Source organism: Daphnia magna, linkage group LG6, assembly GCF_020631705.1.
Source record: "Daphnia magna isolate NIES linkage group LG6, ASM2063170v1.1, whole genome shotgun sequence".
Lineage (NCBI taxonomy): Eukaryota > Metazoa > Arthropoda > Branchiopoda > Diplostraca > Daphniidae > Daphnia > Daphnia magna.
This window is the reverse complement of record NC_059187.1, coordinates 5,481,118-5,491,633: the sequence shown is the minus strand read 5'-3', so window position 1 is coordinate 5,491,633 and position 10,516 is coordinate 5,481,118.

Genomic DNA, 10,516 nt, shown 5'->3' with positions numbered 1-10,516 from the left:
CAGTGTGTATCTACATTGAACAAGTATATTCCATGCAGTTTAAATATAGAAGTAAAAACTCATGGTATAACAGTGTATTCACATTGAATACAAGTATATTCCATGCAGTTTACATATAGAAGTAAAAACTCATGGTATAACAGTGTATTCACATTGAATACAAGTATATTCCATGCAGTTTACATATAGAAGTAAAAACTCTTGGTATAACAGTGTATTCACATTGAATACAAGTATATTTGATGCTGTTTACATATAGAACTAAAAACTCATGGTATAACAGTGTATTCACATTGAATACAAGTATATTTGATGCTGTTTACATATAGAAGTAAAAACTCATGGTATAACAGTGTATTCACATTGAATACAAGTATATTCCATGCAGTTTACATATAGAAGTAAAAACTCATGGTATAACAGTGTATTCACATTGAATACAAGTATATTCCATGCAGTTTACATATAGAAGTAAAAACTCATGGTATAACAGTGTATTCACATTGAATACAAGTATATTTGATGCTGTTTACATATAGAAGTAAAAACTCATGGTATAACAGTGTATTCACATTGAATACAAGTATATTTGATGCTGTTTACATAAAGAAGTAAAAACTCATGGTATAACAGTGTATTCACATTGAATACAAGTATATTTGATGCAGTTTACATATAGAAGTAAAAACTCATGGTATAACAGTGTATTACACATTGAATACAAGTATATTTGATGCAGTTTACATATAGAAGTAAAAACTCATGGTATAACAGTGTATTCACATTGAATACAAGTATATTTGATGCAGTTTACATATAGAAGTAAAAACTCATGGTATAACAGTGTATTCACATTGAATACAAGTATATTCCATGCAGTTTACATATAGAAGTAAAAACTCATGGTATAACAGTGTATTTACATTGAATACAAGTATATTCCATGCAGTTTACATATAGAAGTAAAAACTCATGGTATAACAGTGTATTCACATTGAATACAAGTATATTCCATGCAGTTTACATATAGAAGTAAAAACTCATGGTATAACAGTGTATTCACATTGAATACAAGTATATTTGATGCTGTTTACATATAGAAGTAAAAACTCATGGTATAACAGTGTATTCACATTGAATACAAGTATATTCCATGCAGTTTACATATAGAAGTAAAAACTCATGGTATAACAGTGTATTCACATTGAATACAAGTATATTTGATGCTGTTTACATATAGAAGTAAAAACTCATGGTATAACAGTGTATTCACATTGAATACAAGTATATTTGATGCTGTTTACATATAGAACTAAAAACTCATGGTATAACAGTGTATTCACATTGAATACAAGTATATTTGATGCTGTTTACATATAGAAGTAAAAACTCATGGTATAACAGTGTATTCACATTGAATACAAGTATATTCCATGCAGTTTACATATAGAAGTAAAAACTCATGGTATAACAGTGTATTCACATTGAATACAAGTATATTCCATGCAGTTTACATATAGAAGTAAAAAGTCATGGTATAACAGTGTATTCACATTGAATACAAGTATATTTGATGCTGTTTACATATAGAAGTAAAAACTCATGGTATAACAGTGTATTCACATTGAATACAAGTATATTCCATGCAGTTTACATATAGAATAAGAAACTCATGGTATAACAGTGTATTTACATTGAATACAAGTATATTCCATGCAGTTTACATATAGAAGTAAAAACTCATGGTATAACAGTGTATTCACATTGAATACAAGTATATTTCATGCTGTTTACATATAGAAGTAAAAACTCATGGTATAACAGTGTATTCACATTGAATACAAGTATATTTGATGCAGTTTATATATAGAAGTAAAAACTCATGGTATAACAGTGTATTCACATTGAATACAAGTATATTTGATGCAGTTTACATATAGAAGTAAAAACTCATGGTATAACAGTGTATTCACATTGAATACAAGTATATTTTGATGCTGTTTACATATAGAAGTAAAAACTCATGGTATAACAGTGTATTCACATTGAATACAAGTATATTCCATGCAGTTTACATATAGAAGTAAAAACTCATGGTATAACAGTGTATTCACATTGAATACAAGTATATTCCATGCAGTTTACATATAGAAGTAAAAACTCATGGTATAACAGTGTATTCACATTGAATACAAGTATATTTGATGCTGTTTACATATAGAAGTAAAAACTCATGGTATAACAGTGTATTCACATTGAATACAAGTATATTCCATGCAGTTTACATATAGAAGTAAAAACTCATGGTATAACAGTGTATTTACATTGAATACAAGTATAATCCATGCAGTTTACATATAGAAGTAAAAACTCATGGTATAACAGTGTATTCACATTGAATACAAGTATATTTCATGCAGTATACATATAGAAATAAAAACTCATGGTATAACAGTGTATTCACATTCAATACAAGTATATTTGATGCAGTTTACATATAGAAGTAAAAACTCATGGTATAACAGTGTATTCACATTGAATACAAGTATATTTGATGCTGTTTACATATAGAAGTAAAAACTCATGGTATAACAGTGTATTCACATTGAATACAAGTATATTTGATGCAGTTTACATATAGAAGTAAAAACTCATGGTATAACAGTGTATTCACATTGAATACAAGTATATTCCATGCAGTTTACATATAGAAATAAAAACTCATGGTATAACAGTGTATTCACATTGAATAAAAGTATATTTGATGCTGTTTACATATAGAAGTAAAAAACTCATGGTATAACAGTGTATTCACATTGAATACAAGTATATTCCATGCAGTTTATATATAGAAGTAAAAACTCATGGTATAACAGTGTATTCACAATGAATACAAGTATATTTGATGCTGTTTACATATAGAAGTAAAAACTCATGGTATAACAGTGTATTCACATTGAATACAAGTATATTTGATGCTGTTTACATATAGAAGTAAAAACTCATGGTATAACAGTGTATTCACATTGAATACAAGTATATTCCATGCAGTTTACATATAGAAGTAAAAACTCATGGTATAACAGTGTATTCACATTGAATACAAGTATATTCCATGCAGTTTACATATAGAAGTAAAAACTCATGGTATAACAGTGTATTTACATTGAATACAAGTATATTCGATGCAGTTTACATATAGAAGTAAAAACTCATGGTATAACAGTGTATTCACATTGAATACAAGTATATTCCATGCAGTTTACATATAGAAGTAAAAACTCATGGTATAACAGTGTATTGACATTGAATACAAGTATATTTGATGCTGTTTACATATAGAACTAAAAACTCATGGTATAACACTGTATTCACATTGAATACAAGTATATTCCATGCAGTTTACATATAGAAGTAAAAACTCATGGTATAACAGTGTATTCACATTGAATACAAGTATATTTGATGCTGTTTACATATAGAACTAAAAACTCATGGTATAACAGTGTATTCACATTGAATACAAGTATATTCCATGCAGTTCACATATAGAAGTAAAAACTTATGGTATAACAGTGTATTCACATTGAATACAAGTATATTTCATGCTGTTTACATATAGAAGTAAAAACTTATGGTATAACAGTGTATTCACATTGAATACAAGTATATTTGATGCTGTTTACATATAGAACTAAAAACTCATGGTATAACAGTGTATTGACATTGAATACAAGTATATTCCATGCAGTTTACATATAGAAGTAAAAACTCATGGTATAACAGTGTATTCACATTGAATACAAGTATATTCCATGCAATGATGCTGTTTACATATAGAACTAAAAACTCATGGTATAACAGTGTATTCACATTGAATACAAGTATATTTGATGCTGTTTACATATAGAAGTAAAAACTCATGGTATAACAGTGTATTCACATTGAATACAAGTATATTCCATGCAGTTTACATATAGAAGTAAAAACTCATGGTATAACAGTGTATTCACATTGAATACAAGTATATTCCATGCAGTTTACATATAGAAGTAAAAACTCATGGTATAACAGTGTATTCACATTGAATACAAGTATATTCCATAGCAGTTTACATATAGAAGTAAAAACTCATGGTATAACAGTGTATTCACATTGAATACAAGTATATTCCATGCAGTTTACATATAGAAGTAAAAACTCATGGTAAAACAGTGTATTCACATTGAATACAAGTATATTTGATGCAGTTTACATATAGAAGTAAAAATTCATGGTATAACAGTGTATTCACATTGAATACAAGTATATTTGATGCAGTATACATAGAGAAGTAAAAACTCATGGTATAACAGTGTATTCACATTGAATACAAGTATATTTGATGCAGTTTACATATAGAAGTAAAAACTCATGGTATAACAGTGTATTCACATTGAATACAAGTATATTCCATGCAGTTTAAATATAGAAGTAAAAACTCATGGTATAACAGTGTATTTACATTGAATACAAGTATATTCCATGCAGTTTACATATAGAAGTAAAAACTCATGGTATAACAGTGTATTCACATTGAATACAAGTATGTTCCATGCAGTTTACAGAAAGAAGTAAAAACTCTTTGTATAACAGTGTATTCACATTGAATACAAGTATATTTGATGCTGTTTACATATAGAACTAAAAACTCATGGTATAACAGTGTATTCACATTGAATACAAGTATATTTGATGCTGTTTACATATAGAAGTAAAAACTCATGGTATAACAGTGTATTCACATTGAATACAAGTATATTCCATGCAGTTTACATATAGAAGTAAAAACTCATGGTATAACAGTGTATTCACATTGAATACAAGTATATTCCATGCAGTTTACATATAGAAGTAAAAACTCATGGTATAACAGTGTATTCACATTGAATACAAGTATATTTGATGCTGTTAACATATAGAAGTAAAAACTCATGGTATAACAGTGTATTCACATTGAATACAAGTATATTTGATGCTGTTTACATAAAGAAGTAAAAACTCATGGTATAACAGTGTATTCACATTGAATACAAGTATATTTGATGCAGTTTACATATAGAAGTAAAAACTCATGGTATAACAGTGTATTTACATTGAATACAAGTATATTTGATGCAGTATACATATAGAAGTAAAAACTCATGGTATAACAGTGTATTCACAATGAATACAAGTATATTTGATGCAGTTTACATATAGAAGTAAAAACTCATGGTATAACAGTGTATTCACATTGAATACAAGTATATTCCATGCAGTTTACATATAGAAGTAAAAACTCATGGAATAACAGTTTATTTACATTGAATACAAGTATATTCCATGCAGTTTACATATAGAAGTAAAAACTCACGGTATAACAGTGTATTCACATTGAATACAAGTATATTCCATTCAGTTTACATATAGAAGTAAAAACTCATGGTATAACAGTGTATTCACATTGAATACAAGTATATTTGATGCTGTTAATATATAGAAGTAAAAACTCATGGTATAACAGTGTATTCACATTGAATACAAGTATATTCCATGCAGTTTACATATAGAAGTAAAAACTCATGGTATAACAGTGTATTCACAATGAATACAAAAATATTTGATGCTGTTTACATATAGAAGTAAAAACTCATGGTATAACAGTGTATTCACCTTGAATACAAGTATATTTGATGCTGTTTACATATAGAACTAAAAACTCATGGTATAACAGTGTATTCACATTGAATAAAAGTATATTTGATGCTGTTTACATATAGAAGTAAAAACTCATGGTATAACAGTGTATTCACATTGAATACAAGTATATTCCATGCAGTTTACATATAGAAGTAAAAACTCATGGTATAACAGTGTATTCACATTGAATACAAGTATATTCCATGCAGTTTACATATAGAAGTAAAAAGTCATGGTATAACAGTGTATTCACATTGAATACAAGTATATTTGATGCAGTTTACATATAGAAGTAAAAACTCATGGTATAACAGTGTATTCACATTGAATACAAGTATATTCCATGCAGTTTACATATAGAAGTAAAAACTCATGGTATAACAGTGTATTTACATTGAATACAAGTATATTCCATGCAGTTTACATATAAAAGTAAAAACTCATGGTATAACAGTGTATTCACATTGAATACAAGTATATTTCATGCTGTTTACATATAGAAATAAAAACTCATGGTATAACAGTGTATTCACATTGAATACAAGTATATTTGATGCAGTTTACATATAGAAGTTAAAACTCATGGTATAACAGTGTATTCACATTGAATACAAGTATATTTGATGCAGTATACATATAGAAGTAAAAACTCATGGTATAACAGTGTATTCACATTGAATAAAAGTATATTTGATGCTGTTTACATATAGAAGTAAAAACTCATGGTATAACAGTGTATTCACATTGAATACAAGTATATTCCATGCAGTTTACATATAGAAGTAAAAACTCATGGTATAACAGTGTATTCACATTGAATACAAATATATTTGATGCTGTTTACATATAGAAGTAAAAACTCATGGTATAACAGTGTATTCACAATGAATACAAGTATATTTGATGCTGTTTACATATAGAAGTAAAAACTCATGGTATAACAGTGTATTCACATTGAATACAAGTATATTCCATGCAGTTTACATATAGAAGTAAAAACTCATGGTATAACAGAGTATTCACAATGAATACAAGTATATTCCATGCAGTTTACATATAAAAGTAAAAACTCATTGTATAACAGTGTTTTTACATTGAATACAAGTATAATCCATGCAGTTTACATATAGAAGTAAAAACTCATGGTATAACAGTGTATTCACATTAAATACAAGTATATTTGATGCTGTTTACATATAGAAGTAAAAACTCATGGTATAACAGTGTATTCACATTGAATACAAGTATATTTGATGCTGTATACATGTAGAAGTAAAAACTTATGGTATAACAGTGTATTCACATTGAATACAAGTATATTTGATGCAGTTTACATATAGAAGTAAAAACTCATGGTATAAAAGTGTATTCACATTGAATACAAGTATATTCCATGCAGTTTACATATAGAAATAAAAACTCATGGTATAACAGTGTATTCACATTGAATACAAGTATATTTGATGCTGTATACATATAGAAGTAAAACCTCATGGTATAACAGTGTATTCACAATGAATACAAGTATATTTGATGCTGTTTACATATAGAAGTAAAAACTCATGGTATAACAGTGTATTCACATTGAATACAAGTATATTTGATGCTTTTTACATATAGAAGTAAAAAATCATGGTATAACAGTGTATTCACATTGAATACAAGTATATTTGATGCAGTTTACATATAGAAGTAAAAACTCATGGTATAACAGTGTTTTCACATTGAATACAAGTATATTTGATGCTGTTTACATATAGAAGTAAAAACTCATGGTATAACAGTGTATTCACATTGAATACAAGTATATTTGATGCTGTTTACATATAGAACTAAAACTCATGGTATAACAGTGTATTCACATTGAATACAAGTATATTTGATGCTGTTTACATATAGAAGTAAAAACTCATGGTACAACAGTGTATTCACATTGAATACAAGTATATTCCATGCAGTTTACATATAGAAGTAAAAACTCATGATATAACAGTGTATTCACATTGAATACAAGTATATTTGATGCTGTTTACATATAGAAGTAAAAACTCATGGTATAACAGTGTATTCACATTGAATAAAAGTATTTTTGATGCTGTTTACATATAGAAGTAAAAACTCATGGTATAACAGTGTATTCACATTGAATACAAGTATATTCCATGCAGTTTACATATAGAAGTAAAAAATCATGGTATAACAGTGTATTCACATTGAATACAAGTATATTCCATGCAGTTTACATATAGAAGTAAAAACTCATGGTATAATAGTGTATTTACATTGAATACAAGTATATTCCATGCAGCTTACATATGGAAGTAAAAACTCATGGTAAAACAGTAAATTCACATTGAATACAAGTATATTCCTTGCAGTTTACATATAGAAGTAAAAACTCATGGTATAACAGTGTATTCACATTGAATACAAGTATATTTGATGCTGTTTACATATAGAAGTAAAAACTCATGGTATAACAGTGTATTCACATTGAATACAAGTATATTCCATGCAGTTTATATATAGAAGTAAAAACTCATGGTATAACAGTGTATTCACAATGAATACAAGTATATTTGATGCTGTTTATATATAGAACTAAAAACTCATGGTATGACAGTGTATTCACATTGAATACAAGTATATTCCATGCAGTTTACATATAGAAGTAAAAACTCATGGTACAACAGTGTATTCACATTGAATACAAGTATATTCCATGCAGTTTACATATAGAAGTAAAAACTCATGGTATAACAGTGTATTCACGTTGAATACAAGTATATTTGATGCTGTTTTCATATAGAAGTAAAAACTCATGGTATAACAGTGTATTCACATTGAATACAAGTATATTTGATGCTGTTTACATATAGAAGTAAAAACTCATGGTATAACAGTGTATTCACATTAAATACAAGTATATTCCATGCAGTTTACATATAGAAGTAAAAACTCATGGTATAACAGTGTATTCACCTTGAATACAAGTATATTCCATGCAGTTTATATATAGAAGTAAAAACTCATGGTATAATAGTGTATTTACATTGAATACAAGTATATTCCATGCAGCTTACATATGGAAGTAAAAACTCATGGTAAAACAGTATATTCACACATTGAATACAAGTATATTCCATGCAGTTTACATATAGAAGTAAAAACTCATGGTATAACAGTGTATTCACATTAAATACAAGTATATTTGATGCTGTTTACATATAGAAGTAAAAACTCATGGTATAACAGTGTATTCACATTGAATACAAGTATATTTGATGCAGTATACATGTAGAAGTAAAAACTTATGGTATAACAGTGTATTCACATTGAATACAAGTATATTTGATGCAGTTTACATATAGAAGTAAAAACTCATGGTATAAAAGTGTATTCACATTGAATACAAGTATATTCCATGCAGTTTACATATAGAAATAAAAACTCATGGTATAACAGTGTATTCACATTGAATACAAGTATATTTGATGCTGTATACATATAGAAGTAAAACCTCATGGTATAACAGTGTATTCACAATGAATACAAGTATATTTGATGCTGTTTACATATAGAAGTAAAAACTCATGGTATAACAGTGTATTCACATTGAATACAAGTATATTTGATGCTTTTTACATATAGAAGTAAAAAATCATGGTATAACAGTGTATTCACATTGAATACAAGTATATTTGATGCAGTTTACATATAGAAGTAAAAACTCATGGTATAACAGTGTTTTCACATTGAATACAAGTATATTTGATGCTGTTTACATATAGAAGTAAAAACTCATGGTATAACAGTGTATTCACATTGAATACAAGTATATTTGATGCTGTTTACATATAGAACTAAAACTCATGGTATAACAGTGTATTCACATTGAATACAAGTATATTTGATGCTGTTTACATATAGAAGTAAAAACTCATGGTACAACAGTGTATTCACATTGAATACAAGTATATTCCATGCAGTTTACATATAGAAGTAAAAACTCATGATATAACAGTGTATTCACATTGAATACAAGTATATTTGATGCTGTTTTCATATAGAAGTAAAAACTCATGGTATAACAGTGTATTCACATTGAATAAAAGTATATTTGATGCTGTTTACATATAGAAGTAAAAACTCATGGTATAACAGTGTATTCACATTGAATACAAGTATATTCCATGCAGTTTACAAATAGAAGTAAAAACTCATGGTGTAACAGTGTATTTACATTGAATACAAGTATATTTAATGCAGTTTACATATAGAAGTAAAAACTCATGGTATAATAGTGTATTTACATTGAATACAAGTATATTCCTTGCAGTTTACATATAGAAGTAAAAACTCATGGTATAACAGTGTATTCACATTGAATACAAGTATATTTGATGCTGTTTACATATAGAAGTAAAAACTCATGGTATAACAGTGTATTCACATTGAATACAAGTATATTCCATGCAGTTTACATATAGAAGTAAAAACTCATGGTATAACAGTGTATTCACAATGAATACAAGTATATTTGATGCTGTTTATATATAGAACTAAAAACTCATGGTATGACAGTGTATTCACATTGAATACAAGTATATTCCATGCAGTTTACATATAGAAGTAAAAACTCATGGTACAACAGTGTATTCACATTGAATACAAGTATATTCCATGCAGTTTACATATAGAAGTAAAAACTCATGGTATAACAGTGTATTCACGTTGAATACAAGTATATTTGATGCTGTTTTCATATAGAAGTAAAAACTCATGGTATAACAGT